The sequence below is a fragment of the Cryptomeria japonica genome, chromosome 8, assembly GCF_030272615.1.
Source record: "Cryptomeria japonica chromosome 8, Sugi_1.0, whole genome shotgun sequence".
In the NCBI taxonomy this organism is placed as follows: Eukaryota; Viridiplantae; Streptophyta; class Pinopsida; order Cupressales; family Cupressaceae; genus Cryptomeria; species Cryptomeria japonica.
The window spans coordinates 595,468,777-595,477,581 of NC_081412.1; positions in this window are offsets into that span (position 1 = coordinate 595,468,777).

Consider the following 8,805-nt stretch of genomic DNA (forward strand, 5'->3'; position numbering starts at 1 on the left):
TTAGCCTTTCATTTTCAACGTGGGCCATTTCGACCTTTTGTGTTAGCAGTTCTACATGCATGGCATCAAAATTCATTATGTCCATCCCATCGTTCCAGTCTACAAAGGGTGGTGGTGGTTGTCTTGCAGACTTCCCTAAACTACCATCGGAGGTGAGAACATCGGGCATCTCATTCGCCTTTGAATTCGTAGTAGGCGTTCTGTTCTGCGGAACAAATGTTTTGACGCCCTTTCTTTTTCTTGTCCATGCTCTTCCTATTTCCATCCCTACAATCAATTCCAAAAAGAAGTATCAATAGATAGGTGGGCAAGACAACATGAAAAATACAGGAAACAATAGTTTATGCAAACACGAAATGAATAGCTATCTGTTGCATTTTTTACATGAATAACATTATGTACAATACAAAAGTTAACGTGTTCACTAAAGTTCACATGTTCACTAAAGTGGGCACTTGGGTGGCAGGCTACTTGCCAATTGGGAATCCATGTTTTGGGAAGATAACTCCATCAGTCACCACTACTCATCCTGCATCCAACTTATTACACATTTGCCATGAAACTATAACGGAAGTCTGGTATATTTTAATTGATTTTTTTAATGTTATTTTTTTGTTGTTAATTCATTTCAGATTCAGTGTTCAAAAACAAACAATAAAAATGGTATATTGATCTATCGCAAGCTACAGTGGAAAGACCACATGGTTCAGAATTTCAATCAAACATTCTTTTGATCTATATACATAAAAGAGTTGTAGGAACCCTATTGCTACGCAATAAAAAAACCTATGCATATGCAATATGTAAGAGACCTTGAACAAAACTTGAACAATAAATGAATATCATCGACTTTATTGTACCATCCACTATCATTATTAAAAATATTGCACACCAAAGATAGGTTTCTAAAGTTATTGAAGGGTACTTGATGGTGCAGGATCACCATGAAACAGTCCAACAAATCAAGCCTTTATAGTTATGTTGCTTAAAATAGCAGGAAAGGTTGAAAATAAAGTACAATTCATTTAAAACGTAAACAATAATTGAGAGGGTATAATTATGGTAAGGTAAAAGCCATCTAAATATAACATCTCCAAATCCCATCAAAGTGGTCTATCAAGACTAATCTTCCACCACAATATCTCGCTCTAAATATTAGGAAAGAGGAACAACAACTATGATCGAAAAATATTATCACCTTCGCTGTCTGGATTGCGCAATGAAGTTGAAAGCACCATAAAATGCTTTATGCTTCTTCTCATTCTTATACAACTCGGGAGGGGTGATGCCAAGTGATCGTAGCCTCTGACTTACCCATCTGATCACAGGGTCGCGTTTAACATCCTCTTTTTGTGGCTGGACACTTTCGCCAACTTTATCCTGCCACATACTAACGACATCATACGAATGCTGCCTATTTCATTCCATTGGAATAAGGTAAATGATGGAATGAGAAGATAGAGGAAGGGATCTTGTCATCTTCAAAACTTATTGTGGGTGGGGAATAGACCAGGTCTTCAATAGGCCACACCTCTCATGAGTTTAGGGAATCCGACAAGACATCAACGAAAGGACCTGGGTGAGGCAGCTGGGCATTTGCATCAAAGACTTTGACGATGCGAACTTTAGCACAATGTCATGGGACTAGAATAGTATGACACATTACACCCTTCCCAAGGCCATCAACAAAACCTTCCCCAACCACTTCCCCATCCACTAGTAGGTGGACTTCAACTCCAATAGTAACAGTGTGAGCATCTTCATTGGAACACTCTTCTTTGTCTTCCGCGGTTGCTTGCATCAGTAACGAGTGGACGTGGTCACTTAAATTAAATTCTTTATACATGTCCATCAAACATAGGCAAATCAATTCATAGCAATGCAGTATAACAGTACCGGAATAGCTGTCTCCCCTGGCCCATTGCCCCCATCGTGGTCATGGTCTACATTTGTACATCCATCATCATTTCCCCTAGACTCTTTCTCAATGCTTTCTTCTATCGGATTATGCTGCAAAACGTGACACATTGTATAGGAGTGTAAGTACACATTAATCCCATATGCCTACAAACACTACTGGACCAAGGCCGATGAATTTTACATGACTAAGGCAATAATAGGAACACAGATAATGGACACAAACCACAACATCATAAAAAATCCTCTCCAGTATAACACTGCTTCTCACTGCCTATTATCCAGAATAAGAGCCCAATACCTGTGCATCTCTTCTCTTATCCTCCAATATTTGCCCCAATTGAGTAGACTCCTTTGCAATCTTCTCACCACTTCATGCACTCAAATTTCCATTCAGCTTCTCCCTCGAAATAGACTTATGAAGTTTCTCATCCAAAACCGCAACTAGCTACATACAAAAAGAGTTACTCTATAGTATAACACACCATGTGATGATATAGCACTACATGTCATGCACAATGGCACCGCATTACCTTTTCATCTTTGCACCTATCCTCCAACCTCTACCCTAGTTCAGGAGACTGGTCTGCAATCATCTCGCCACTGCATGCACTTGATTTTTCAACCATTGTCTCCTTCAGCTTCTTCCTCCTAACAGATGTCTGAGATTTTGGACTTGGTTTTTTGGGAACACTACACATGGTGTCATCAAGCAACTGCATTGACTAATCTTTGGTCCTATCATCCATCGTCTGCCCCAACTCAGGAGATTGCTCCGCAATCTTCTCGCCATTGCATGCACCCAATTTTTCATTTGACGTCTCCTTTAGCTTCTTTGATGAAACGTACTTATACCTAATAGACGACCGAGGTTTTTGACTTAATTTTTTGGGCACACTGTGTTCCGCGTCATCCAATACCACAGGATAGTCCATGTTCCCTCCACGCACCCCATCAAAATTAGCCTATAATGACATGGACAAAATAGTTAACATACTACGTAGTGGAGTGCAAAGCATACCATGCAACCTTCGATGACAAACGTGTCGCCTCATCTGAAGTTGGAATTTTTTTTCTGTGGCATTCTTGTTTTCTTGCTTCCTCGATGAATCACATGCAGGCTCATTGACTAGAATGTTTTTTTTAGCATGTGAAGTCAGCCTTGTTTTTTTCGCAGCATTCTTCTTTTTTGCTTCCCCAACAAAATAGGTGCACCCTCATTTGTTTCAGGATCTAAAGTCGGCCTTGTTTTTTCCACAACATTCTTCTTTTTTTGCTTCACCAACAAAACAGATACAGCCTCATTCACTGGCACATTTGTTTCATGATTAGCCTTTGATGCCAGAACCTCCTTGTCATGGCCTACACTGTCACTTAAAATCTGGGCACCAGGATAGGATAGGTCAATAAGTCATTCTTCACATGTTTAAAGGAATTTAGTAAACTACAAAAAAATACGATCACTAAAAGTTACCTCTTTTGCAATATTCTTTCTTTCTAGTAACTCTAAAACCTTCTTCCTTCTCACCTCCCTAATCGGACTGCTATCGTACACTCGCATTGCTTCCTTTATCTCTTCCTTCCCTTTGGTAGGAAGCTCATCACATGTTTTCTTGCCATATTTCATGCACACCCAACCAGTGACATGTTTTTTTTTCATACTATGTCATACACCCATTTGGTATTCAATATTAGACTCCCTCTTTTTCAAGTGCATCAGAGATTTCTTCCTATGGTCTGCGCTATGTTGTCCACTACCACACGGTTGATGACTATGTCGTGCAATCCCCAATAATGGAAGTTGATGTTCTCTGGCTCAATGCATATTAAGCCTCCCCAGATCCCAAAACTAACGGCCTCCATTTTTCAGAACAATAACGAAAGAGACAAAAGTAGTGCAACCTGCCATTAATATGTTCTCTTTTGTGATCATCCTATTGTTGTGCACAGCCAACAGAGACAAAGAGTCACATTCAATTTTGAAATAATCAAGCATTATAAAGATAATCCAATATATAATGACTAACAGTGGACCTCCTTGTTACTCGCCCCTCCTCCTTGTTCCTGTTCGTGAGCATTGACAGAATCACGTTGCTGTTCAGTCTCCTGCTCTATGCTCACCTCGTGCTCACTACGAACATCCCCTTTTTCACTCTCACTGCCTAGAGCATCAGTATAATCGCCCTCATCTACATTTCCAATGGCCTCATCTTCCTAACTAGTACAACCACTATCATAATGTTGTTCAATAAAATAGAACACATCATCGATGCATTTTATGCCCATGTATATATCTACATTTCCACTTATAAATCCCAACTTCCAGCAACCATGTCATGCAATGATGGAAAAAAATATAATGCAATGATAAATAATTACCAGTGTGGTTGTGCAGTCACTGAGAAGCCGACTTGACAATGGGTTAAAAATTGGAGACCCGACTTGTGACTCATTCAGATTTGAATCCCCAACTAGTCCCTGACCTGAAGGCGCATCTCCTGACTCTTTCAGATTTGGATCCCCAACTAGTCCTACATCTGAAATCCCAACTCCTGACTCTTTCAGATTTGAATCCTCAACTAGTTGTGTATGTGAAAGTCCAACTCCTGAATCTTTCAGATTTGAATCCCCAACTTATCGCGCATCTGAAAGCCCAACTCCTGACTCTTCCAGATTTGAATCCCCAACTAGTCCTGGATGTGAAATCCTAGCTCTTGAATCTTTCAGATTTGAATCTCCAACTGGTCAGGCATCTGAAATCCCAACTCTCGACTCTTTCGGATTCGAATCCTCAACTACTCCCAGATGTGAAAGCCCAACTCCCGAATCTTTTAGATATGCATGCCAAACTGGTCCCGCATATGAAAGCCCAACTCTTTCCTGGGTATACAAATTGGTTCTCAAGTCACAAGCATTAAATAGTGATAACACCAAGAAATACTACATGTTGCATAATCCATTAAAACTACTTAGCTTACAAGCAGATCGATGTTACGTATCACTGGGAAGCGAATGCGGCCAACTCCCAAGAGATCATCTACCTTTAGCTCCAGTAACCCATAATCACGATCAACAGTTTTCCTCAACCTTTTTCGCAACACAATTGACATGATTGAACTAAAACAAAAAAAATACAATTCATATTCTTCACACTATCAATAACACCACACATTCACCACAAATGACACAGCCAACACATGACCGATTATTCCCACATTGCAATACAAAGTCAACATGGCATTGTGTTATGTACAACCTAGCTAACAATTTAGCCATAAATATTCCATGACATTCTGCTATAGAACATATGTCGTTGCAATTGCAATAAAATAATGACTATGATCCATCTCCAACACTGTTAAAAAGGCTTCTTGTGTTCTCCACATCCAAAATACAACAAAAAACCTAGACTTTGTTAAGGATTGATAAAGAAGGATGCAAAACATGCTTAACGCATTGGCTACGTCTATTCTGGCTCCAAAACAAACCTTTCCTACAGCGTGTTAGCGACAGGTTAGTCAATCGCAACCGCTAATTGCAAAATCGACGGTGTAAAACGAGTGTGCAACAATTAAGATGGTCAATCTATGTCAAAGAATACACAGGGATTCATTATCATTAAAAAAGTATTTGATGATAATTAATGGGTACAGAGACCTCCAATTCATTATTCCAAAGACATATGTCTTTTGAAACAAGTATCTATTCTAAAGCTTCCATCTCTTTGTTGATATGGGAATATTATTATTTATTAAAAACTTAGTCTTAAGTTACGAAAAGAAAAGAAAAAAACCTTGAGATAGATATACACAAGAGGAGTTCGCCATGCCAACTGAAGACATCTAAAACAAAATCCCAAATAACATTTCAAATTGGAGTTGGATCATCGAACACATGTACTTCTCAAACATCACGAACATCAATAATCTAGATATACAAATACACTGGGATGAACATAAACACTCTCATGCAAATCGACAGAATATATACAAATTTATAACACATAGTTCGCAAGAATAAGGATTTCTGGTTCATATATTCAACACTAGTTTCATGACTCGAAGATCCAAAAATAACAATCGTACTGCATTCGGGTTGGAAAATAATATCTTATTGTCTAATATGGTGCATCTATAGCATATAATATAAGGCATCAACCAATTGCATTGTTCATTTTCATCATTATCAAATTCAGTAAAAGTAAGAACATTAATATTACATGATCAAGAACTTAAATTTATACATACATTTGCATCGCATAAAAAAATTATATACAACAAACTATATATATATAACAAGCCCCTTTCAAAAAGTTGCACAAGCCCAAAGATTATTAAAAAGGGGACATTAGAGTGCAAGTAGTATTAAAGAAGGGAGAGAGAGCAACAACCTAGGAACATCTAGACGTTTGTCGAGGGACTACTCAATAGTCCTTGAAAATCAACAACCTTCATGGATAACTAATGTTAGTGGTAGTCTACATTGGGAAGTAAATGCATTTCAAAAGACATAAAAGGAACCTACATGTTCATATATGAAAATGCAGTTTAACATTCAATATAAAGTACCACTAAGTTATTTATATCACCTAAATTATATGTGTCAATTTTCCATAGTGCCAGAGCTATACCAAAGTTGTCTATATCAACCACCTATTTTTGTACTATTGTTATGCGCTCAAGGACAAATGCCTCTATTCTGACTCGAAATCAACACTATGGTCCAACTAACACGTAGCTTAGTCACACATTTTACACTATATTTTACATTCAACGGCTGCAATTGAATAACATGTCACTAACACGCAATAGCATTTGTCTATTTTTGAGTCTTGTTATTAACTAACTCCAACTACAATTGTAAATTGCATCGCATGTTAGCCTTTGGCTTTACCGCTGTTAGTTGCATCAAATCACAAACCGTACACGAACAATGGTCCAAGAGGTTGTGTCTATTTTGGCTCCAAAATAGACAAATCATATAGACTAACAGCACCGTGTTAGACAAAAGCAGTCATCAAATGCAAAAAATACGATTAAAAACTTGCTACAAACATGGGGTGTTAGTCCCCCCATACTGTTTTTTGTAGCCACAATAGAGGCGTCCCACAGCGAGAGTAACTTGAGTTTCGTGCTACTCTTTTCTCTGACAAATGTACCAAGTTTTGCAGCCCGCGACCTCTTCTTCCCGTCGGTATGCCGTCCAAACATAATTCCTTCATTTGCAAGCTTTTAATGTGCGTGTTATGCACAATAAACTGATGATAACCACGAAGCATTTCGCAACCATCCTCTGGCATGTCCACATAATTTTGCAAGGGCCCTAAGGAGTGAAACCGAGAACTTGACAACTCCACATCACATACCATGGGTCCGAGCGCCATGACAAGTTGGCATGGTATGCATGTCTCAGAAGTGTATGTCGATGCATGTCATTGGTACAATAGGTCCACTATCAAGCCACAATACACATAGCCTCCCACATATATTTGCATATATATTTATTCTGTAGTTTTTGAGTGTGATCCGGTGCTTCCAACTTGTGTCAGGCATGTCTATTCTGGCTTCAAAATGAGATTGTATCAATGACATGAATCGACATACATGAGATGTGTCTATTTTGGCTCCAAAAAGGACCTATCGTACCAATGACATGCATCAACATACATGTCCGAGAATAAATATATAGGCAAATACAAGTGGCAGGCACCTAATAGCTACATGAAAGAGAAAGTGACCTAAAATGTTCTGTTTCAAATTGAGCTTCTTTTACGTGGTCTTAACCTCATTTACATGTTATGGTTTTCCTTTTGATGCAAACAGACTCCTCAAAATTAGGTTGTTGCATGGTTGATGCAACCATTCATTGACTATGTGTGACCTGCTCTTGTTTAGGAGTTAATTTGTTGTTTGCTGACAATTAGGAGTTGATCTGCTATTTGTTTGATGATAGCAAACATGTCGCCTTTTTAATCTACCTAACGTGGAAAAAGTAAGACTAATGCGCAAACGAAAACATTATTGTTGAAGGGCTCCTTGTTGAAGCAACCTGCATCTATTCTAGCTCATTGTTGAAGGGGGATTTATGGGACTGCAGTTTTCTATGTCGTGTTGCGGCTTGGGGTATGTTGAAATCTGCCTCTATAACTTGTATTTTTCTTGTTTTAGTTTGGATTTTGTTTAAAATCATCAGGGTTTGCATTATTTGTTTACGTTTCTTCTTTGCCTCTATATGTAGCCAGAATAGCTTCAGCTTATGTTGAATATTTGCATGTTTTGGAGCCGAATAGACGCATACCATCGCGTTAGAGTTAGAGACCGCTAGGGTTAGTTTTTCTTTTTTTTATCTAATGAGCACCTAAGAATAATGGAAATAGAGCATGATATTTCCATAGTTTCTTTTATCTATGTTTTATTCTGTCATTTTCCTCTGTATTGCAAAGGACACATTTGTGTGTGTGTGTGTATTGCTTCATATATATATATATATATATACATATATATATATATATATATATATATATATATATGTATATATATATATATATATATATATATGTATATATATATATATGTATATATATATATATGTGTATATATATATATATGTGTATATATATATATGTGTGTATATATATATATATATATATATATATACTTGAATATGGCAAACCGCAAACAAACAATGCAAACCCTTAAGGTTTTCAACAAAATCCCAAAAATCAGCCATCAACAATCAAGCCTTCAAAAATCAGACACCCTTCAACAATGAGCCAAAATATACACAGCCTGCCAAACCCATATATATATATATGAATATAAAGAAATACACACACACACACACACACGCCAGCGGTTGTTTATTTTTTTCTGGCTTTTAATGTGCGTG